This window comes from Protopterus annectens, chromosome 17.part0 (assembly GCF_019279795.1).
Source record: "Protopterus annectens isolate FY-2018-M chromosome 17.part0, PAN1.0, whole genome shotgun sequence".
Classification (NCBI taxonomy): domain Eukaryota; kingdom Metazoa; phylum Chordata; order Ceratodontiformes; family Protopteridae; genus Protopterus; species Protopterus annectens.
The window spans coordinates 393,882,317-393,908,885 of NC_056751.1; positions in this window are offsets into that span (position 1 = coordinate 393,882,317).

Sequence of the window (26,569 nt, forward strand, 5' to 3'; positions counted from 1 at the left end):
TTTATCAACACCACATCTAAAATCATTGCCAACTTCCACCTACTTTACTCTGATTCAATCTGCACCACTACTGCACCATCTTCTCCATCCCATTAATCTGCACCATCTTCTCCATCTCATTAATCTGCTCCACTACTGCACCATCTTCTCCAGCCCATCCCACCCATCATTCTTCCTCCCCTTCCTATCTCAGTTCCAGAGATGCTTCCACCCAATTAATGTCATCTTTTACTGTAAAACCCATTCCTACTTCTACCATAAAAATATTACTCGTCAAACTAAAACTTGGCTCTAATGCAGCAGATGATCTACCCTCAGAATATCTAAAACTTGCTGTGGAAGCTATTGCCTATCCTATTAGCATACTTTTAAACTGATCCATTCTTGAATCCTATGGCCCCAAAACCTGGATAATTACTTTTATCCTACCCCTTCACAAAGGAGGTGCCCCCACAGATCTCCCTAATTACTGCCCTACTGATAGTCTTTCTCCCATTTGCAAACTCTTTGAGAAATGTATACAAGTTCAACTTCTTGACTATTTCACTCATCAAATTCTATCACCCAGGTGACCTGGCTTTAGGCCAGGTCATAGTACTATGACCACTTTGATTTATTTCATGGATACAGTCAACAAAGCTAGAGACTTTGGTAAATTTGTCTCCTCACTACTTCTAGAACTTTCAAAAGCATTTCATAGTGTCTCATCCACTTTTTGTAAACCGACTATTCCAAACAGGACTCTCCTCCTCTTTGCTTAGCTGGTTCACAAGCTCTCTATCAGACAGACAACAGCAGTTAGATGGAACTCATTCCTCTCTTCTTATCTCCAAAACCCTACCAGTGTTCCCCAGGGCTCAATACTAGGACCTCTCTTACTTAGCATATTCCAGAACCCTACCAGTGTTCCCCAGGGCTCAACACTAGGACCTCTCTTACTTAGCATATTCCAAAACCCTACCAGTGTTCCCCAGGGCTCAACACTAGGACCTCTCTTACTTAGCATATTCCAAAACCCTACTAGTGTTCCCCAGGGCTCAATAAAAGGACCTCTCTTACTTAGCATATTCCAAAACCCTACCAGTGTTCCCCAGGGCTCAACACTAGGACCTCTCTTAGCATATTCCAAAACCCTACCAGTGTTCCCCAGGGCTCAACACTAGGACCTCTCTTACTTAGCATATTCCAAAACCCTACCAGTGTTCCCCAGGGCTCAACACTAGGACCTCTCTTACTTAGCATATTCCAAAACCCTACCGGTGTTCCCCAGGGCTCAACACTAGGACCTCTCTTACTTAGCATATTCCAGAACCCTACCAGTGTTCCCCAGGGCTCAATACTAGGACCTCTCTTACTTAGCATATTCCAAAACCCTACCAGTGTTCCCCAGGGCTCAACACTAGGACCTCTCTTACTTAGCATATTCCAGAACCCTACCAGTGTTCCCCAGGGCTCAATACTAGGACCTCTCTTACTTAGCATATTCCAAAACCCTACCAGTGTTCCCCAGGGCTCAACACTAGGACCTCTCTTACTTAGCATATTCCAAAACCCTACCAGTGTTCCCCAGGGCTCAATACTAGGACCTCTCTTACTTAGCATATTCCAAAACCCTACCAGTGTTCCCCAGGGCTCAATACTAGGACCTCTCTTAGCATATTCCAAAACCCTACCAGTGTTCCCCAGGGCTCAATACTAGGACCTCTCTTACTTATCATATTCCAGAACCCTACCAGTGTTCCCCAGGGCTCAATACTAGGACCTCTCTTACTTAGCATATTCCAAAACCCTACCAGTGTTCCCCAGGGCTCAATACTAGGACCTCTCTTACTTAGCATATTCCAAAACCCTACCAGTGTTCCCCAGGGCTCAACACTAGGACCTCTCTTACTTAGCATATTCCAGAACCCTACCAGTGTTCCCCAGGGCTCAATACTAGGACCTCTCTTACTTAGCATATTCCAAAACCCTACCAGTGTTCCCCAGGGCTCAACACTAGGACCTCTCTTACTTAGCATATTCCAAAACCCTACCAGTGTTCCCCAGGGCTCAACACTAGGACCTCTCTTACTTAGCATATTCCAAAACCCTACCAGTGTTCCCCAGGGCTCAATACTAGGACCTCTCTTACTTAGCATATTCCAAAACCCTACCAGTGTTCCCCAGGGCTCAACACTAGGACCTCTCTTACTTAGCATATTCCAAAACCCTACCAGTGTTCCCCAGGGCTCAACACTAGGACCTCTCTTACTTAGCATATTCCAAAACCCTACCAGTGTTCCCCAGGGCTCAATACTAGGACCTCTCTTACTTAGCATATTCCAAAACCCTACCAGTGTTCCCCAGGGCTCAACACTAGGACCTCTCTTACTTAGCATATTCCAAAACCCTACCAGTGTTCCCCAGGGCTCAACACTAGGACCTCTCTTACTTAGCATATTCCAAAACCCTACCAGTGTTCCCCAGGGCTCAATACTAGGACCTCTCTTACTTAGCATATTCCAAAACCCTACCAGTGTTCCCCAGGGCTCAACACTAGGACCTCTCTTACTTAGCATATTCCAAAACCCTACCAGTGTTCCCCAGGGCTCAATACTAGGTCCTCTCTTACTTAGCATATTCCAAAACCCTACCAGTGTTGGGCTCAACACTAGGACCTCTTACTTAGCATATTCCAAATCTCAATACTAGGACCTCTCTTATAGCATATTCCAGTGTTCCCCAGGGCTCAACACTAGGACTCTCTTACTTAGCATATTCCAAAACCCTACCAGTGTTCCCCAGGGCTCAATACTAGGACCTCTCTTACTTAGCATATTCCAAAACCCTACCAGTGTTCCCCAGGGCTCAACACTAGGACCTCTCTCTTAGCATATTCCAAAACCCTACCAGTGTTCCCCAGGGCTCAATACTAGGACCTCTCTTACTTAGCATATTCCAAAACCCTACCAGTGTTCCCCAGGGCTCAATACTAGGACCTCTCTTACTTAGCATATTCCAAAACCCTACCAGTGTTCCCCAGGGCTCAATACTAGGACCTCTCTTACTTAGCATATTCCAGAACCCTACCAGTGTTCCCCAGGGCTCAACACTAGGACCTCTTACTTAGCATATTCCAGAACCCTACCAGTGTTCCCCAGGGCTCAACACTAGGACCTCTTACTTAGCATATTCCAAAACCCTACCAGTGTTCCCCAGGGCTCAACACTAGGACCTCTCTTACTTAGCATATTCCAAAACCCTACCAGTGTTCCCCAGGGCTCAATACTAGGACCTCTCTTACTTAGCATATTCCAAAACCCTACCAGTGTTCCCCAGGGCTCAATACTAGGACCTCTCTTACTTAGCATATTCCAAAACCCTACCAGTGTTCCCCAGGGCTCAACACTAGGACCTCTCTTACTTAGCATATTCCAAAACCCTACCAGTGTTCCCCAGGGCTCAACACTAGGACCTCTCTTACTTAGCATATTCCAAAACCCTACCAGTGTTCCCCAGGGCTCAACACTAGGACCTCTCTTACTTAGCATATTCCAAAACCCTACCGGTGTTTCCCAGGGCTCAACACTAGGACCTCTCTTACTTAGCATATTCCAAAACCCTACCAGTGTTCCCCAGGGCTCAACACTAGGACCTCTCTTACTTAGCATATTCCAAAACCCTACCAGTGTTCCCCAGGGCTCAACACTAGGACCTCTCTTACTTAGCATATTCCAAAACCCTACCAGTGTTCCCCAGGGCTCAATACTAGGACCTCTCTTACTTAGCATATTCCAAAACCCTACCAGTGTTCCCCAGGGCTCAACACTAGGACCTCTCTTACTTAGCATATTCCAAAACCCTACCAGTGTTCCCCAGGGCTCAATACTAGGACCTCTCTTACTTAGCATATTCCAAAACCCTACCAGTGTTCCCCAGGGCTCAACACTAGGACCTCTCTTACTTAGCATATTCCAAAACCCTACCAGTGTTCCCCAGGGCTCAATACTAGGACCTCTCTTACTTAGCATATTCCAGAACCCTACCAGTGTTCCCCAGGGCTCAACACTAGGACCTCTCTTACTTAGCATATTCCAAAACCCTACCAGTGTTCCCCAGGGCTCAATACTAGGACCTCTCTTGCTTAGCATATTCCAAAACCCTACCAGTGTTCCCCAGGGCTCAATACTAGGACCTCTCTTACTTAGCATATTTATCAATAATCTACACTTCACACTCAAACTTGGCTCTATTATTCAATATGCAGACGATTCAACTATCATCTGTTCAGCCAACTCCATACACAACCTTGAACATGTTACACAACTTGCTTTCACCTCTATAGAAAAATGGCTCAACAAAAATTACCTGTCAGTCACCCAAACAAAACCAAGCTAATTCTATTCAACCCCTAAGAAAATAAAAACATAAACAAAGACCAATTCACTATACTCTGTCAGAGCAAATCTGCAATTGTAGTATGCCATACTAAATTACTAGAGGTAATAATAGATGAACACCTAAAATTCGACTTACATATTCAGCACAACATTGAAAAAACTCACCTAAAACTTGGCATTCTGTATAGGCATAAACACTTTCTAAGCTCTTCCAGTAAAAAAACCCTTGCCATCACATATCTACTACCTTCCCTAACCTATGGAGCTCCATTACGTACTAATTTATCATCTACCCTACAGTCAAAACTTGAAATATGTTGCAACAAAGTCGCTAGGTTTGCCACCAATGCCTTATATTCCACCCACTGCTGTATAGCATTACATTCTCTTAACTGGCTCAAATTACCACATTATCTTTCTTATATACAATTAACCACTGCTCACGAATTAGTAAACAAATCTTCTGAATGTCCCCCCCTAGCCTCATTATTCAGTAATTACCTCCCGAAAAGGTCCCTTAGATCTGAAACTCAACATCTTCTACAGGTACATAAACCCAACCTACCTGCAGGCCATCTTCTATACTCTTAGTTGGTAGCCAAAGTCTAGAATTCTCTTCCCTGCAGCTTTTTAGAACTTCCTTGCAAACATCCTTCTCCATGTGGAGCTGCAGTTGTACCTTACCCCCTACTTCTAAGTCCTGACCTTCACTTCCATAGCCCCTGTCATGATCTTACATTTTAAACTCAGTTTGCTTCTTTTTGCTCTACAGTAACATAAGCCTATAGCATTTCCTGCTGAAGTCCTACCACCTTATTCTAAAGCTTCATCACTTTCTTCATTCTGTAATATTAGCTAGTAACAATTGTACAAAGCAACATACTCCTTGTGTTCTTCCTCTATTTTCCTGCAACTAACTGCTTTATACTAAATATTTGTGAATTTCACCATGTGTATTAATTATCTTTATCTAAAACTCATGAGTTAACCTGCTTGCTACTGTAGTTACTGTGTATAATTTTAATTAATCATGCATGCATGTTATATCTACTTGTATTCTGTGGAGCTTTTCTTCCCAAGCCTCCACTGAAAATGGGCAATAAATAAATAAATACATACATATTGCAACAGCACCACCATCCACACGCGCATACAGGTGAGCATTAGCCAAAGCAGTGATGGGTTTAAGTAAAGTCACTTTTATCTCATTACCCATCACTTTTGTTGACTTTGTTCTATGATTTAAGAAATACCAAAGTAAAGTTATACAGCTTGCCTCACACATACATGCTAGACCTGCAAAGTCAGAATAATGACTTTTTAACTTGAATAGATATCCTAAAGCTTCATAGATACATACATTGCCCCCATCATCTAGCTATGTTAATGATTATGTCATTTTTCTCATATAGCATCCTCCCTCATAAGTATTTATGAACTAACCCACCTTCAGTGTACAATCCTGAGGTCTGACTTTGAGGAAAGTGAATTACATGATGTCCACAGTAATACATTTCTCAGGCAAACATACTGCCCGCCAGACTGACGTGAAATCGATGATCATTCAACAGTGCCCAGAAATCTGTCCTGTGTTTTCACGCACAGCCTGCTTCCTGCATTTAAAAATCTGGCTTCTGTGTTCGATGGCAATGCCAATGAAAAAAGCAATGGCAAAAATATTTGTTTGACTTTTTTCTCAACATGCCTTTCAACTTCTTTGCTCAAGAATTCTGTCCAAAAACAAAAATAAAGAAACAAAAATCAGAGACCATTTTTAAATATTACTCTAGTTCAATTAAACGCACGCACCAACCTGCATTTCGAGTGATGGTTAAAGACAGGCAGGTAGGTGCGTGTGTGTGAATGGGTGTGCCTTCTTTGAAGGTTGGGCGTCGGGCTGGCACCTTGGCACCATAAAAATTTACTGCCAATCATTTGCGGACTGCAGTTCTGCTGTGGCGACCCCTAACCGAGCAAAGCCGAAAGACATTAGTTACACTAGTTCAATTAAAATGTTAATAAAACAGATTTTGCATCAATATACATTTTCTGAACAATATGAATGAAGCTCTAATATCAGACATTATTGACTGACTGTAATCCTCAGTAATTTCCTAGAAAATCAGAAAAAAAATGATAGACAATATGAGGCAAAATCAGGGACAGTTGAGAGGTAAAAAAAAACAATTGGAAGACTGAAATAGCAAAAGGGAAAAAAAATTAAAAAAAAAATGTTTAACACAACAGGGAATACAGTTTTGGTAATCAAAATGCCCCCAATAACAGAGCTAAAACAGGATGATTTTCCCACGTGAATCAAAACAATCCTTGAACTGTCAATAAGAGATCATGACAAAATGGGAGGTGTTCAGAAAATGATGCTGTCAGCTTATGGATGATGCTGTCATGTCATAGGTTCATAGGTGTTTACTAGGCTAACAACTACAAGGGCCTTTTTAAGCCTAGCCATGCATCCCAAATCTCTGACAAGTTCTGATACCCTTGATAACTGTAAGCATGGGCCTGGGAGATGAACCATTTTCAGGTTACCTGTGTCCATTAGAGACATAGGTGCCAAACCAGGGATGAATTTCCGTTTTCCCATGCAGTTGTTCAAGTCTCACTTGAATTGGGTAGGGAGGAACTATGCTTCACATGGATGGGGAGCCTGTTCCATAGATGGAGTAGTCTCTGGGATATATACCTCTCTCTCTCTCTTCAAGTCTTATTTATATCACAGTCAAAAACAGGGTGAGACACTGTCGTTATGTAGAAGAGTTCAGCAGTAAGGAATTGGATAAAAAAAACTGCAGGTTGCTGCTTACTTGCAGTATTTTTATGGTAAATGGTGTCAGTGGCTTAAAAAATATTCTTTTGACCACAGGATCTTTGACTACTATTAAACCAAAATTCTAAGCCAGCTTTGTATGGCTGCAACCTAAAAAAATAAAAGTATGCTATAATGATTATATGCTAACCTGACCCCACCACTGCAGACATACAATAACCTTGCCAGAACACTAGCAGATTACTATGCTTTTCACCTCCCATCTTCATTTTATCACAGATAAGAGAAGTTAGTGCCAATAGTTTACTGCCTCCTTCCCCCAAGGGGATTAAAATAGTCGGTAATGAATAGTAGAGGCGTTACAAGTATTTTAAGCTGACCAGTACCTGTTTGTCACACTAAAAGGTGTTGATTAGGAATATGGCTGAGAGGTCCTACTCTGGATGCTTGTTTCATGAAACAGTCTAGCATTCTTACAGGGCAGACTGTGAAGCTTTGAAGAAAAACATATATTCTTAGCAGCATAGTTTTTTTTCTGTACCCTCCCAACTGATTACTCAGATTCTGTTGAGTACAGAGTGTATGCTTTCTGACATTGCTGCTGTGCATACACATTGGTAATGATCCCCTGTGCATTATGCACTACTTGGCAGTTTATGGAGTGGTAGCCTTCCCTGTAGAGATACCTTTGTGAGGCTGGACCAGATGGAGTCTTTATTGCTACATAGGTAGAATCTGTGGAACCTAGTATTACAGCGAAGTGTGCGATTTCAGAGTGGCTATGAAGAGTGGTAGTGCTTTCCTGTGCAGTACTGTAGGACCAGATGTGCTCCTCCATATGCAAAAGCATAACCTTGAGGAACTTAAGTATTATTGAGGCAGATGTCTGCGAACCCAGTTGATCATTACAGATACTAAACAATATGTATACATTAGTCTCAACAGGGCTAAAATGCACACACATTCCCCTAGATTCCACATATGGAGAGGACATGTCCCGATCTATATGAAACTGTTCAGTTGTCTCTTAGTTGGCTAGGTTATGAATGCTATCTGCGGCCTATATCATTGCTATCGCTGCCATCTGTCACACTCCATTATTGGATGATAAATGGCAATGTTAAGCAGTAGTAGGTGCTGCTTAACAATTCCTGCTGCACATGTGCATGTTTGTGATCTGCATGTTGGATATTTTCCAGCTGCTCTGAACTTTTGTTGAAGCTGGTGCAAACGATCATCTAGGTACAGCTATTAACTGTGACACAGTTTTAACTGCATACATTTGCTTATTACTGTGTCATTTGCGGAAGCATCTTCATTTGCATTTCATTATATAATCATTTGTCCATGTTGTTTAACAACTGCTGCACAACGTGATTCCCCTGTTCGCACTCTCCTAACACCTTGTAGCTGATGTGGCTGCCTCCTTCTCCCCACTCTAGCTAAGCTATTGGCCACCATCAGGAAGAGCAAAGATAAACATGAGATGGAACTAGCAGCTGAAGTCAATGACAATTATAAATCCTTTTTTAGTTATGTCAGAAAATTAAGAAACAACACTCAGCAGTGTTCTGAACTAATACAATATGACATCACTCACTCATTTCCAAAAGACATAGCAAATATATGTCTTTACATATAGGTTTAGAGCAAACCTTTCCCAGATAACTGTCACTGAGCTCTGAATCCCTGACAACTAAGTTTGTCCTAAATGTACTTTCAGTTGTCAAAAACACTATTTCACTGGAACCAGACAATATACCTGGATGCCTAATAAATAGTGCCAAGCATGTATTTGTGGAGTTCACTTCCTAAAATTATTTAACGTAAATTTAACCATAGGGTATGTCCGTGAAGTATGGAGAACTGCTGTATGGGTGCCCCATTATAAATGGGACCAAATCACAGTCCTTGGGAACTATTCACTAGTCAGTCTAACTAGTTTAATCTGCAAGGCCATGGAACAAATTATACATGATTTTATAAATTGTGACATCAGAAATATCATACACCTTGGACCTCAGCAGTTTGGTTTTGTCAAAGGGAGATCATGTCTACTCAGCTTTGCAAATTTCTTTGATAGTCATCCAGTCTATCAGGGTCAGACAAAGGCATTTGACATAATACCCCATTCTGGTTTATAAATTAAGAGATCTAAATGTCAACTCATACATGGTAAGGTGGATAGCAAACTGGCTAAAAAACAGAACCCCCATTATTAATGTAGCATGTGGCACCTCAGAAAGAAAGTAACTAACTAGCAGTATATCTTAGAGATCACTGCTGGGACCCTTGCTATTTGGCATATACTTTTTCAGTCTCCAAACAATCTATTCAGATCTATGGCTATCAAAATTTACAGATGACTGCAAGTTGACTATTATTGTCCAGTGATTCCTTGACATGGTGTCATTACAGCAGGAAGTAATCCTCACTAACCAGTGATGTAGTGCAGAAGGGTTAAAATAAATCCAAAAATGTATTATTCCATTTTGCAAAAAAAAAAAAATTTCTACACGCATGAAGCTATTAACTTGCGCCACTGTTTTTTACTATTTCAAATTTTCTGATTTCTCCCATTTGCTGCTGAGAACAGTCTTGTCTGTACCCAGTTTCATCCTGTGTGCTTTCAGTTTTGTATTAGAGTCCCCTATAATTTGCTGAGACTCCTGTTCAGAGTCTGCATATAATGCCAAATCATCTGCATACAGAAGCTTTGTTAACCTGTCCCCTCCAATCCTTTTGCTAATGTAGTCTATCACCAGTATGAGCAGCTGTGAGCTCAGAGCTGAAACCTGATGCACACCCACTGCAAATGAGAACCCTCTAAGTCCAAACTCTCTGTACTTGTCATTCGGTCCTCGTACATAGCCTGCACTAATTCTGCCAATGTTTCTAGTACCTGAAGCTATCACATGACTGCTTGAATCAATTTTTTAGGACCCTGTCATATGCTTTCTCTAAGTACAAGAATGCCCAGTTAATACTCTACTCAACTCAAGTTTCTTCTCAACTGTCTCACTGCAAGCTTCTGTCAAGTTGTGCTGCATCTTGATCTGAATCCAAACTAATTCTCTCCCCTCTTACTATCTTGTATTCTACATATTCATCTATTAATCACCACCTTCAGCACTTTTATGCAGTATGAAAGTTGTGAATGTCATCTGTTTTTTGTGCACTTGTGCTTGATTGCTTACCCTCCTGTCATTAAGAAGACGTCTTTCTCTCCAGACTTCTGTGTGTACACACTTGAGCCATTTCTCATGTCCATATGTTCACAGAGTAAACCCATACATCAACCTTCTAAACATGGACCACAAAAGGGCAACAAAGTGTACATTGACAGTCTAATATGCATGCACCGAGAAAGAACCTTGGTACATGCAATCCTTAAACCAGGGCCGGCGTTAGCTGAAATGGCGCCCTAGGCAAAGTACTGCTCTGGTGCCCCTTAAGCCCCACCCACACCATATTCAAACCACACCCCTATTTGAGCCACACCCACATATTGGTCACTCCCACAAACCCCACTCCAGTTCTTTCAATGTTTAAATGCATGAAAAACCAGTCATACTGTCACACCTTAAGACTGCAATTGAAGGCTGAATGCTCCTTAATAAACTCCCAGGCAACTGAAAATTGGTCTCATTCCAAGTCGGACCATGTGTAAACAAAGGTTTTAAAACAAAATCACCTCTATATACACCTCTATATACACCTCTGGTGCCCAACAAGCAGTGTAGGAAATGCTGAAAAGGATTAACCATTGAGGAAAGGAAATGGGGATGAAGTGAAAGCAAACTGCAGTACCTATACATCCATCTATACCTATACATCCATCCATGGACTGCTTTGTATTCTGTGTTACAGCATGTGAAAATTCAGTAAATCCATACTCTGGAATCAAAATCATAGCATACAGAAATTAAACACACTTTTCATTAAGTCTCACTTCATTTAGTAAGTACATGTACCAATTTCAATTGTGATACAAGACTGTATGACTAAGTCAAAAGCTACTAAAAGATCCATCCAACTGCATGCAACTTTTGCAGACCAGCAAAGCATTCTAACACTGAGAATAAGTTACCAACTACTTTGGCAGTGACTTGAGGTATCAGGTAAAAGCCATAAGTTTTGTATTAAAGCACATAAAACTAAATCAAACATTGCAGTGCCCTTAGTTTGGTCATACATTCAGCATACAATTACCGCTGATTAAAACAGACATGAAACGTGAGCAGGAAGACTGGGGTCAACATGCATTGTAATTCCAAATTGTAGATTTTGCCTAGAACTGTTATATTATGTGCTCATATGTATAATGGAAAAAAACAGATACATATCAGTTTAACATTTTCAGTTACTAGTCAAAATAAATAAACTGTTAACAAAATAGTACCTGCTACACAAAAGGTGGAAACTTTTTAAACAGTCTGCTTTAGAGCAGAATTCACTGTTATAAGTTTAAATACTGCCGCTTGAAATTCTTCTACAGTCCTTTCTGACTCAGATAGAACTACCATACCTGATAAATATTTGAACCACACTTTTTTCATACACATTCTACATAACAAATATATAAAATTATATACCAATGACAGCAGAATCCAAGCTAGTCTCATGTGACCCGTTAACTCATGACTCTACTAACTAAACTTATTTTCCATAGCATGTAACAGAAATGAATCACTATATTACAAGATTCCTCCTCTAGAAAACTGTAAGGAAGAGGAAGGAAATGTACTCATACTTTTAGTGATCTCTTTTTTTCATAACACTGTTATGCCCCCTAGAAAATATATCACTCTGGCCCACTTATTTCACATGCCTTAGGTTCCCCAGCCCAGCTCAGCAGTCCAAAGAATTAATTCTCTCCACTAAACCCCAACTTCCCTGTCGCAGACCAGTCAAAAGTGTGATATTGGCCACTTAGCCTTTTTTATACTACTTGCTATACAACCATAATGCCCATCCAAGTTAAAAATATAAATGCTAACATTTAAAACATTTTTAAAAAAACATCTGTGTGAAATGTTAAAACTTCTATCTGCCTAATGCTTAAAACAGAGGTTTAACAATAAATCAAATGTGAATGAATAATTATTAAACACTACAGAACAAACTACTGGTGTGATCCATTAACTCTGATGCACTGCATTCCCTAAACATCTGGACAGGAAACAAGTTGCCAGCCAGGAACACTACACACAGTTTCTTCACAATTAACTCTTCTCAGCACTGAAGAAAAAGCTGTAAATATATCGCTATCAAAGCATTTCCCTTTCATAACAAATATTCTTCTGGTCGGTGGTTTGGTTACAACAAGTAAATAACCTGCACATGGATGTCCCCCTCACCAGGTTGGATAAGGACAAGGTTACAGTTAGCTGCTTATCAGGAGTCACTCAAGCACTTACCACAAGTACCAGTATAACTCCATCATAGTCCATGTGGGTGTGCATAACCTGAGACATACCTCACTGAAGTACATGCATACAGATATGCCTGAGCTCTTAGATTGTGTGTTTCAGGCAGGTATGAGCCTAGCTTTGAGCAGCATTTTGCCATCACCAAAGAGGATGCCACAATACCAATGCAAAATGATTGATTTTAACAACTGGCGTAACTTCTGGTGTCATTGCAAGGGATCCAATATCTGTCAGCTTGGGAGGACATGGTTGACAGATCACACTGCTATGCCACAGATGGTCTTGCACCTGTCTCCTCTATGACTCTCTCAAGCTACTCCAAGTCCAATTAACAATAGGCAAAATTCCCTACCACATCTTCACTAGCTACAGGTCCCCACAATGAACCAGGAAAAGGATTCTGCATACCTGGACCTACTGGCGTCACTTACCATGTAGCCCAACACCATACTCACTGGCAATTTTAATTATCCTACCATCAACTGGGGAAAATACATGACCACAAATCTGCTTGCTCCATGTTTCTTGGACCTTGCCAGTGCAAATGCCATGGAACAGCTAGTCAGCACACCAAAGAGGGGCTCAAGTATTCTGGGCATAATGCTCACTAACATGGGGGAGCACGTATTATATAGGTATTATAGACAAACTCGATCAATTGTGAATAAACCCTTACGTCGCTGATGGGTAGCCAAATGGCTCACCAACAGGACACATACTGTCAAAGTGGGTAAATTCACATCTAGCAAAAGTGTCGTACCACAGGGTTCCATGCTGGGCCTTTTACTGTTCAGAATTTATTTCTCAGAAGTCTAGGCAAACATGGATGGCCTATAGCTGACCAGGTTCACCGATGACTGCAAATTGGGTGCAATCACGGAGTCCCCCAGTGGTACTACAGAAAGGATTAATGCAGACTAATGATTGTTGCCAAAGCCACGTTCTGAAGCTAAATGTACAAAATGTGTAATTATTCCCTTTGGGAAAGCTAACATCCCTACTATTTACAATACAGACAGCACACCCCCCCCCCAAGAGTAGAGTACGAGACCCGGGTACTCAGGCTGATAATCTAAACTTCGACCACCATGTTACCTACAGTGGTGAGGATGTCCTATGTGACACATTTCATAAGTAAAAGCTCGGCATCTAGATGCAAGGACATTATAATTCCATTATACTCATCCTTCATCAGACCATTTCAGTACAATGCAGCCTTTTGCATGTACCTCACCAGACAGATGCAAAACCACGTTGTAAGTGGAAAGACTGAAAGCCCTATCACTGGATTCTGTCTCCAACAGGCTACTAAAGGGTGATCTGTATCTTGCTTACAGGGTAGTCTCTGACCCGAGCTTGATAGAAATTTTACACATTCACAAATCAAGCCGCATGAGGGTCACTTGCTCCGGGAATCTTAACCTAGCCACGGATATGAACAAATCATGCTGGAGAGACAGATACCTGCCCCTGAAACTACCCATTCTCTGGAACAAGCTTTCCATTCATGTGAAACAAAGCCCCTCTCTGACCCTCTTCAAGCACAACTTAGATCAATGGATGGGCAATCGCAAGTTCACTCCTGGGGTCATGTCCATTTTCTCATGGACATAGGCAGGCATTAGGCTCATACCTCCAAGAATTTCACTCACCTATATATTGCTAATTGGGTTAACTTGGGATAAACATGCCTACGCTTGTAAAGGTTATTGGGTCATTAGCCTAGTAACCACCTATGAAACTATGACATAAAGATAGCACGGTTAATGGCTTACCATAAATGAGAAGGCTGTTCCCATATGATAAATTACAGCAGTATACCAGCATTAATTTAGGACAGAAGAAAAGCAAACATTAGTTCAAGCTGGGTAGCATGACACAATGGGAAAATAAATTGCTTTCGAATATGGTCTCTAAATCCTGAAATATGACTGGTTAAAATTAAAAAGTATCAACCTGATAATACAGCTCGAAGCCTGATTATAAGAGCAGACAAAGCAGATGACCTACTACTAGAAAAATAATTCACAGCTGTCAGTAGCCATCAAGTCTCAGGACAATTATGCAGTGAAAACATCTCATTTTTTTTTTTTTTTTACATTTTGTTCAGCAAATTTTTTTTCTACTATTGTTTTAAACGGCACTTCATACTGTGCTGTTGGATTAAAAGAGTTATCAATGCATATATTGTTAAACTATAATAAAACATGAATGAATGTAAAAAAGTTCTCCATCGCTGCATTGATTAAAGTATTGTAACCGGGACACCACTGGGTGAAAACACAGCAGAGAGATTAGCAGTTTTGCACAGCTCACATCAGCTGCATCAGTACTGCTCTGTCCCAAGTGTAGAAAAGAATTGTTTTTGTATGACTTATTTAAATGAAATGTGTGTCTGTTTTGACTTTGGCTGGTTGTATACTACTTGACTAGTAATGCTGGAACTTAGTAAATTTCAAACTCCTCTGCTACAGTAACCTCATTTTACCTGAATCACAATTTGAATTAGTGTCTCTTCCACTTAACAACATGCAGGAACTTGCAGTATTCTACAATATGCATGCTACTCATTACTTGAGTGTTCTACATGGTTAAGTGCCTCATAGTTTCTTTCCTTATTTGTGTGTCAGTCTTATTTCTGCTGCAGGCAACAGTGCTGCATGTGGGGCAATTGGGTCCAGGATAATACCACCAGAGTCCTCTCTCCCCAGCCCAAGCTAATGAGAAAAAAATACGTTCCAAAGCTGAGGACAAAAAAAAGATGATGAGTTTGACAGTACAAGAGCTGCCACCCCCCCCCCCCCACACACACACACACACACTTATTTCAGTCTTTGAAATAATTTAAACAGCTGCAGTATTACAATGAGGCTGCTTAAATGATTTATCACCACATAAACTCAATAGCTACAACTAGTAATCCCACTTCTGAATTGCAGGGAACAGTCAAGTACCTCTTCAACAGTGTCTGATCATAACATCTACCAGTAAGTACCCTGGGCAGTAATCCCCTCTGTTCTACTCTACCCTGCCCTAGCTAAAGCTTAGACGGAGAATGTAAATTTTATGGTACAGACAAATTTAAGCAAGTGCAGGCTGCAGCATCAACTTACCTTACCAAAATAAGCAGCAAGTGGTGAAAAAAATTGCCAAAATTAAATGAAATTAGATCCGCAGTTGGGAGCCCGCATGGTGAAACAAACCAGGCCGCCGATGATCCACCACACTGTGCAGTCCATAAGAAATTCAGGAAGCAAATATTAGCCAATGGATGCACCCGCTTCTAGCTCGTTATGAAGGAAAGAATGAGAGGCGGGCATGAGCTGCATTATATACTGTCGATTGGCAGTAACCAGGGACGTCACTAATACGAAAGCATCACTGATTGGATGCTTTTAAATAATGCTGGACAACAGCAGCCACTCACATACATCACGCAGAGGAGGGAGGGAATGGAAGAACAATGTAGGAAGGGGGGCATTCTATTGCTGTGTGCTCATTTCATCAGTCGTGGGGGAAGGGTGCAATGCTACTGTGTACAAGTGGGCATCGGGCGCATGTTAAAAAGTGAAGAAAGTTTCACTTTTTAACTTTGGTTTGTTTTGCAATTTTGCACCCCTTATGAGGCCGGCCTATAAGGTGCCCTAGGCGGTTGCCTAGTTTGCCTATGCGTAAGGCCGGCCATGCCTTAAACTAAAACTAAAAACAAAAAAAAACACATATTGAGGGCTGTGCCACCACATCACCTGCTAATAATATATACTAACTCCAAAACTGCACAAATTTCAGAGAGAGGGCATATTAACCTAGCCTGAGAACTGTGTGATATCACATACCTGTTGACCATCTGCTTAGTCGACCAAATGCCTTCAGTAAATGTCCATGGCTGACATTTGTTTAAATGACAAATTCAAACCAAATCCAGGACAGGATACTCATATATATATATATATATATATATATATATATATATATATATATATATATATATATATATATATACACACACACACACACACACACACACACACACACACACACACACACACACACACACACACACACACACACACACACACACATATGTATGTGTATATAAAAATGCATGCATTTATGTATATTTATAATGAATGAATGTGGGTTGTTTTGTTTCAAACGCGAACATCAAACAAACTCATTAGAGATTACCATTAGTCACCATGAAAATCACTGAAAAAAATCATTTTGCAAAAAAAAACATATTACTTTTTTTTGTTGTGTAATTAAAAAAAAAAAAAAAAAAAAGGTTTTGCATGATTTACATCTACCCTCCACCCCCAACACACATACCCTTGTAAATTAAATGTACTAACTCAAGGGTCACACAATCTCAAAAAAAGGAGGGAAGCTGTTGAATTATATAATGGTCAATCTAATGAATTTGACCAACTATACTTACGAAAATAACACCGCCCATTTCAGCACACAGTAAAATGTATGTAGGGATAAACCACATAACACTCATACAGATGATTATGTCATAAATGTGTGACATGTTAAGTGTTCAATACACACAAAAGATCAGCCACCTATGCACAACATGCTGAACATTAATTTCACTGACAGCACAAATATCTGAAAAGTAAAAGATCAAAAAAAGGAAAAAAATACTTTTCCTGTCTAGAAACCATAACTCTACCAAACTGTTCAGACCAAATTTGTCTGAATAGTGGTAGAGATATGGAAATTGTTATTTAATAAGTTAAGGTTATTGTTAACATGCATTAATTCTTACAGGCTTAGATTATGACATTATGATATAGCAGTCTGAGTGAGGGTGCAGAAAACTATCTATACCAAGTCCCTTCATTGCCTAAAGACAGCCATGATCCCCATATGCCTTCTGCACACCTGAGAAAGCTGGAGTTACAGTGGACTATTAAATCATGGATTGCAGAGTCGTCATGATTTCAATATTTTTTCTCTTGCTGGCAGGAACTGGAGTTGCAGACAATCCCCACCAGTGTCAGTGCTGCTTTTCCCTTCCTATAAATGAACCTGAATTGTACTGATACCTATTCTGGTATTACTGATTATGGTGGTAAATATCAGTGGGTTGTACACCATCTTCTTTCATGTTTGCTGTAGGACAAATATGCATATTGCAGAACTGTACCAAGACAATGGCTGGACAACTTTACCTAATTGTGGATGGCTGAGCTTTCCTTAATGAAGACAAGGCAAAGAATGGCAAGCCTTACCAAGCTTGTAAATACAAGTAGGATGGCCACTGTACAGGTAACACTGTGATAGTGGAAGGTGTATGTTAAAAGAACCCGCTGAGGGCCACTGCTCATCACTTTGTCAAAAAAACTTTTGAGGTATCAGTGGCAGAAACACTGGCTGCTCTCGAGGACAGCAAGCACCACAGACCCTCCCATTTTAACCTTACTAGAGACTACAGTTCACCTAGGGTGAGTTAATCTGCAGTCTGCTATCCCAACAAGCCCTTTTCTAGATAATTCACCACCACAGACAAGGGGCATTGAAGGTAAGGATGAAAAATTCCTATCCTCCTCTTTGCCATTGTTGGAAGATTCCTTTGTATGAAAGACAATGTGGGTAATAACTGGATCATCATTTTGGCATGGATGACCCACTTAAATCTAGATGATCTCTGAATGTCTGACTACAGAATGAACCTTTACTATCCATAGGAGAGTATGTAAGCAACTGTACTCATTGCACAGACTGGTATGTAAAGAGCCTCACATATTCTGATGCCACTATGTATTTGCATCATGTCCCGCAGTTAGATCTGTGCTATAATGATGTTGTCAGGACTGCCAGTCAGAGGAGACTGAAGACCAGACTCTGAAGCTAGCCTTCATTACGGGAGACTGAAAGAAAGCTATCAACATGACTGAGTCACCTTGAATATATTTATAGTGAGTTTATAGAATTACAGTTATTGTAGGCTTATGCAAACTGCAAAGTGTATGCGGTTTTAATTTCGTTGATTAGAAAATTTCGCATGAACAAGGTAAGGTTAACTATATCTCCTGCCTTACCTTTTAATTACGTTTCATATCTGCCACTCACATTCTTGCGGTAGTGGTGCTGCTGTAGCATTGTTGCCTCACAGTAAGATGTTGTCCCGTTCGATTCTCAGCTAGAGCGCCTTCTGTGTGGAGGCATGCGTGAATGAGCGTGCCATCGTTGAAGGTTGTGCATCAGGGCTGGTAACTCAGCACTTAAAAATCCACTACCAAACATTAGCAGACTGAAGTTCCGCTGTGGCGACCCCTAACCTGGATAAGCCGAAAGACACATCTGCCACTCACATTCTTACAACTGGATTTGTTTCCTGGGTAGAAGGTTTTAGTTAATGTAGGCTCAGTCTTCTATTCTGCTTTCATCCTTAAAAACCTGTTCAGAAGGACATTAGAAATTGACCTATGTATCTCAAGTTCTCCTTGCATAGCAAAAAAAAAAAAAACTTAACAGTAATTTGACAAGGAGGCATGCAAGTAGAGGGTTCACTTTGTGCCTCATAACAATTCCTTACTGTTGCAGGAAAAAAACATTTACCCAGAAAAACTGTTTTTATTTTGGAGGTATATTTGCTTGTTGCTGTCGATTTGTTGATGGTTCCTGTGTTTCCTATTTGACTACAAAGCCATTTGGTCATCATTATAAGGGATGACTATGAAGAGTGAACAGTTACAGTGAATATGAAGTCATGGGAGCCAGTGAATCTGAGCCTATCATTAAACAGAATGTCATGAGTAATAATACTGATGTAAGAGACTAGGGATTTAAATAATGGTCTCCTGATGTTATCCAACAATGCAGAAATGTCAGATGTGGGACACAAAGTGTGGAGGCAAAAATGATAGCTGCCTTTTTTTTTATTTTTGTGTGTGCATCTTGGAAAGCAGTGAATATTTGGGATACTTGACTGGCAGCATTTTGACACATGCAGGAAGATTTTCATCCGAAATGACACAGGTTATTTTGGTGGTAGCATAAGCTTGGCCATCAGCAGTGGCATATTACAGGAGAGTGTGTAAAACATTTGTTGCTTGTGTTGATAATTCACTTTCTACTTATATAATGCATAACATACATAAGATTACAAAGCCAGACTTAATTCTGTCTCAGGACTTTGAAACCAAGATGTGCGAGAATGAAAAAACAGCCAGAAAATTGCTTGACTTTGAGACTAAATGGCAGAATTACATTACAATAGTGCTTTAAGTATATTATTTTCTGTCGGATAAGATTTAATACAAGCTGTGCAAAACAGAATAGAGTTATAAGTTTTCAGGAACTTCTTGGTAGCATGAGTACAGAAATACAAACAGCCTGAATGTACTTGTGAAAACTTATTGTAACAAAACATGTTATGAAAGTAGAACTGTAACTTCTACTAGTGGATAGTTGAGCATTTGCACAGAGGAGAGGTATGATGCATCCAAGCAGTGACGTGGAGACATAAATGCATTTAGCAGAAATGTGAAGGCAAGACTCTGCTGTGTACCTCATAACTTCTTTGCTCAAGAATTCTATAAAAAGACAAAAATAATGGCAGTACAAAGGCCCAAAATCAGTGACAATTTTTAAATATTACTCAAATTCAAAAAAGTTAAACAGGTTGCTTCATTGTGCATTTTCTGAACAATTAGAAATATGAAAACCTAATGGGAGGTATTATTGACTTAGAAATTTAACAGAAAAATAAAACATTTTAGGAAAGGCAGGGCAAAAATAGGCAAAATCTGGCATAGTCTGCAAACTCAAGGACAGCTGACGTTTAGGAACCCTGCTGTTGTGCCAAAAAGAGAAGAGGGACATGGGACTTTCTAAACATAGTTGATCACCTTGCCAAAATTCACCCAGACCTGTTTCTCTGAAGTATTTTATCAACTCAGAGGACTTTTGTCCACTTCTGCAGAATTACCTGTCCAGCAGTTTGAGAATCTAATACCACCTCTAAATCACAAGTAGCTGTACAGAAGGTAAACTGTCACCTACATAGTTTGCTGAGCTAGAAAAATACACTTGTGAGCCAACTTTGAGACAATCAGCCTTTCTTTGGACAGTTTTTCCAGGTTATTGATCCAAGCTTTATGTCTGAGAATATAGAGGAAGTGTTAGAAAAAATATGTATTAACATATGTGTGCAATGCTTATTCAAATAAGGGAAGATTAACATGTTTTTATTCTATATGCAGCATTAGTTTTATTTGAGACTGAAAATGTGCTTTTCTGAAATTGTGCTTTCTGACACTGCAAGATGCACTCTGACCTAGTTTGCTAGCACAGCAAAATACATGTTTATGCCTTGGAAATGTACTGGAAAGCAGGTGATTTTCTGCTAGGTCAGGAAATTAAAAGGAGAATAATAATAATTTCTGTAGATCCATTCATTATAGACAATAAGCTCTGTTCGTGTTGATGAAAAAGTGCACAAGCTGCAAGATAGTTAGATATAAAGAACAATAAACTGCTTCAGAAATCTGTACTTGCATTGTGCTTAAATTAACCACAGAACCTAGACTTGTAACATCACATAGCAAGAAAGTTATAACTGACCAGTGGTCATCAAGGCCACCCTGTTTACTGAAAAATCTTTTTTAAACTTTGAAGAGTCAGCTAGAAACATGAGAAATAGCTGTAAAATAACAGAATTATGAACTGGTGATCTGCTATGTCAGTCGTAGTGGGCAATGTCTTCAAAGAAAGGTATAATAACTGTGACACTTCCTGATTTAGTCAGACAAACTCTGTAACTGCATTTTTTGTCTCCTTGCGCAAGAATAAAGATAAATGAACTGAACCTTATGCTTTTGGTCTTTTTAAAGTATTTTTCTCTAACATTTTTTGGTCCTTTGGAGCCAGAACCCCTCCTTTAGTCTGGGATCAGATGGGCCAGGTGGCATGAAACTGCGCAGGGAACAGGGACGTCGGGAGGCGTACGCACTGTACACACTTCAGTACAGTGTTTGTGTGGAGGGGTAGCAGAAGGCAGGCACTAGGATCCAGGTGAAACTGCTTAAGTGGTGTCTTCTCCTTTAAGGAAAGCCATTCACGTGTCGCACGCATGCTAACGCACATTAACTATTTAGCATTCTCGCGCGTATTTTTTTTTTTTCAAATAACTTATCTCGCGCGCAATTTAAAACAGTTGTTCCATTGAGAGAGAAGGTAAGTAAACTGTGTGTGTGCGCGTGTGTTTTATGTGTCTATATCATGCTGCTAGTGTAAATACTTTATTCATTCAATTCTGTCCAACCTGATCCAGAAAATGTGGTAGTGAATATAGACGGAGGACGTTATGATATTTATTTGTATGATCAAATGAGACATGCTGTTTATTGGGAGGAAGAGCCATCTGAAGTGAGACTGTGTACCTGGTTTTACATGTGTGACACTGACAGTAGGTTTGTTTCATACGCAGAAGATTTCATTGAAAAATTAGAGGTATGTCATTGTTTGTTACTATGACGAGTTGTAGTAATCCTTATTGTGCATAATTACTTGTTTTGGGAAAAAAAGATTGGATTGCTGTGAGAACTGGTTCTTAAAACCATGACTACAGAAAATTTATGTTGTGTAATAGAAGATTGTTAGCAATAATTTTGTCATATGCCATAAAAACACATCTTGGTAGAAGACAGTTTTGGAGGAATTAGGAAAGTGTCATTAAGTAGTCATGCTTTTTTTTTTTTTTTTGCAGTTTGTGTATTAGTTTGTAAAACTATGTAGTGTTGGAGAAAGAGTATGGGATGTTTTGAGCAGTGGGAGAGTACAGAGTGGGGATGTTTGTGTTGTTGAGCAGTGGGAGAGTACAGAATAGGGGGGTTGTTTAGTAATCTGTTGGGAGATGCAATTGTAGTTAGATCCCTACTTTTCTTCCTGTTTTTTGTTGTTTCATTATTAAATTCTTACATTGTAGACAAGGACTTAAGTGCACTTGTAAAAGAAAACAACCCATAGCAAAAGTTTTTCATTTCCATGCATTGTACATAGTTTTTTTTTTTTATAACAGTTGTCATTCAGTCCAATATGACAGAAAAGCAGAGTATTGTATTAAGTTAGATGTATATACGGAAAAACAAAGTTTGAATGCTGATATTGTGAAAGTCTGAAACCACTGTAGTGCTTCATGCATACGAGTGCAACAATTAGGTGTGAAATATAAATATAAAGGTAGGTGTCAGTCATTCCCTATTGCAATATTACCATCTTACCATTTTTTTTAATGATGCATAGGCAGTGGCGGCTGGTGACTTCAAATCACAGGGGGGCTGCAGGAGACAGCTGAATGGGTGGGGTCAAGGGGAGGGGGTGTGGTCAACCAGAAAGGCGAGGAGCTATGCACAAAACCACAAAAAACTAACTTTAATTAAATACGCTGCCCTGGGTGGCAAACCATCATTATGAAAGTCCAATCAAGACAAAAATAAGTGTAGAAGAATAAAAATATTTCAATGCATTGGCTGCATGACAGCTTACTTAATATCTAGATGGAAACAAAAGGTTGTGAGGCATGAAAAAATAAATTACTTTTAAATACATTACTGGAATGCCAGTCAAAATCAAGTACAAGAAAACCAGAAGCACTCAACTCAAACCACTTCTCCTTGCACTGCAGTCCTAATTATAATATATTCAGCTTTATTAAAGTACCAAGTAACATGCTGAAAGTAGAAATTTATGTGATGCCCCCACTTGTAAAATGTTTCTTATCCAAAAAGACCTGCTGCCTGACAACTTGTTTCATGGGGAAAACATGATAAAAGTAAAAATGAAAAGCAAACAAGAAACAAGCTCAAGATACATTGCTTAAAGGATTACTGTACAGGTTATGGACCACACATGATTGGCATTCTGTTTAGTTTACGGGTAAAGTCTGTAGAGATGACTGGAAGTCTCCAACAAGTGTAATGAGCTTTTTAAAATAATGGAATCCTGTCCTTTAATACCCAAGGCTTATACATTATCTAGTCAAGTATTCTCTGCATGGCAACAACAGAAAGGCTTTCAATGTTGGCAATTCTTTAACAGTATGCTTATTAAAGCTTACTTGCATCTTACGATCTCAGACAAGCTTACCTTATGGTCATTAAAGCATTGCTACTTAAAAACACAGAGCAACAGGCACTTTGTAATAAGCATAAATCAACAGTACAAAAATATGACCATTCTGCAAAATCAAGGACAGATGAAAAGCCACTGTAGTACTTATGCAGTGTGTCCTCCCCATCCAAGGTAGATACAACTACTCCTTGCCTTGCTTGGACACATCCAGAGTCACTACATGGGGGAGTGGGGTGCAACAAGCATGTCACAATTTGAAATCTCTCTGGCTGACTGTGATGGCCCTGACACATTTGTCATACCTCTCAACCTCAAGAGCAAGAAATCTGGACAAAGCCATACACAGAAGTGGGACAAAGGCCCAACAATAAGGACAATTTTTAAATATTGCTCTAATAAACTTAGAAAGATAATAGAATAGGTCTTGCATTAGTATGAATTTTCTGAAGGGTATAAAATCTGAAACTCAAATGTCTGTCATTTTCTAACTTCAGTCTTTATTGATGTCACTAATTTGCCAAAAAACACAATTTTATGAAAAATGGACAAAAACGTGATGCAAAAATATAAAATAGACACAATACAGCTGCTACCTGTCAAAGAAGGGACACTTTAATATTAGTACTGCTACCTTGAGCAGCTGACAAAATATAAAAGAATCTACATGCATTTCAAGTAATCTATAACTTTGATTATTACAGTTATTTCTTAATTGTAAACCCTCCATGTTTTCTTCCAAAATTGCTATTTTGGAGGGATTATAAGGGGGAAGAGCAACATTTTGAGCCAAAAATTGGGGACAGTTGAGAGGTTGGCTATGCCTAATTCTATAAAGCAATTTATTTGCATGTACCTCTCAACCTGTTAATGCAGTAAATCTGAACAAGGCCAAATATATTGGGGGCACATATAAACAGTACTAAAAATTGCTCTTGTATAAATTGAGACAGTTGATAGAACAGCTCTTACTTTAACATGCATTTTTCTGAAGGTTATGAAGTCTGAAACTTAGAGTGACTTCTGGCAAATCATTTAGGAATTAAAACTACAAATTTTATGAACAACAAACCAAAAATAAGAAGCAAAAATCTATTCATTCTTTGAAAATCTGGACAGTTGGGAGGTATAGTTCAGCTGGGCCTGTCTGAGTTTGCTGCCCTTCCCCCCCTGACAAGATAATGGTTGAATGGAGCCTCTGCAGCCATTCCAATGAACCATTATACTTGGCTATTTCACTCCATTTACCATAAACACTAATGTGCATACTGCTTTACTTCTATGATGAGTTGGACTTCATTTGAAAGTTTTATTTTGTATTTTACAGCACAAACACTAAGTCATCTGTTAAACAAAGCAATGCAGTCTCACAATGAAAACTTAGCATTAAAACTTCTCTGCCCTTGAAACTCACATTCATTGAAACAGCATTGAAACCCACATTCAAAGAAAATACATTTTGCCAGTGGCAGATAAAGATTAATTTTGGGCTGTTTTCGAATCATAGGCTCCTTGTATATGAAACATACATGTGCTCTTTGATACACCTTCCTCATTGTACTAAAATTATATTCCTTGTACAATACAGTACACTTGTTACAGGGTGTTTTAAATTTGTTTTGAACATTTTTTCCAGTAAGCAATGAAACAAACCATATGCACCCATAATGGCAAAACTGCCCAGTTGAGAACATTTATCATAAAAAAGTCTACTCAGACTTCCACAGTCCACCATTATTAGTAAATATACACAATTCCACAGTCCACCATTATTAGTAAATATGCACAATTCCACAGTCCACCATTATCAGTAAATATGCACAATTCCACAGTCCACCTTTATCAGTAAATATGCACAATTCTACAGTCCACCTTTATCAGTAAATATGCACAATTCTACAGTCCATTATCAGTAAATATGCACAATCTCTGAAGTCAGTCATCTAAATAATTCCACATTAAAGAAATCTGTAACTAATGAAGCGGTTGCTGCTAGCAATCACCTTTATATTTCATGGTTTCATCGAAAAATAAAGTGTCTGTTGCCCCTCAGGAATAAATTGCCTATATTACATTAAAAATGATAAGCTAGTAATAATATTGCAAGAGGAAATGGATGGCAAACTGATAACGAACTCATAGTTAGTATCTTCACCAAGGAGAACATTCTCAGTACGGCAGCATCTACCCCTTGTGGGAGTAGAACCCACAACCTTCTGCATCAAAAGCAAGTACACAGCCTGTTGTGCTATAGTATTAACTTGGCAAAGCACTAAACTTCTATTCGCCTGCAGCTCTCAGTTCCTTGTAAAATCTACTCAATACTCAACTGCATCTCAACTTCACAGCTCAAGAAAACTGGAAAAAGCCAAAATGTATTGGGGGGGGGGTCAAAAGCCCAAAAACAGGGACACATTAAACATTGCTTGTATAATCTTGGACAGTTGCTAGAATAAAATGTTGTGTTGCCACCATATATTTTACTGCCAAGGTCCCTGAGCAAAAAACAGAGTAACATACCACTACGCCACATCAGCTGCTTTGTAAAAGAGAGGAAGACTGAAACTTAAATGGCTATCATTTAGTGGATTCAGTTCTCACCATAGCTGTCAACCTCTTAGTACAAAACACCTGGACAAACCCAGTAATGAGGGAATACAGCCCTCAAACTTATTCAGTGAATTCAGTTCTTGCCATAGCTGTCAACCTTAGCACAAAAACCTGGGCCGAAGCCAATAATGGGGAATACAGTCCCAAAAATAGGGACAAATTTAAAATATTCATCTTATAAACTTGAAAATTGCTAAAAAAAAAGGTTGTGCTACTATGTATTCTGAAGAACATGAAGTTGGAAATTCAAATGCCGGTCAATTTTACTGCGGACAGAA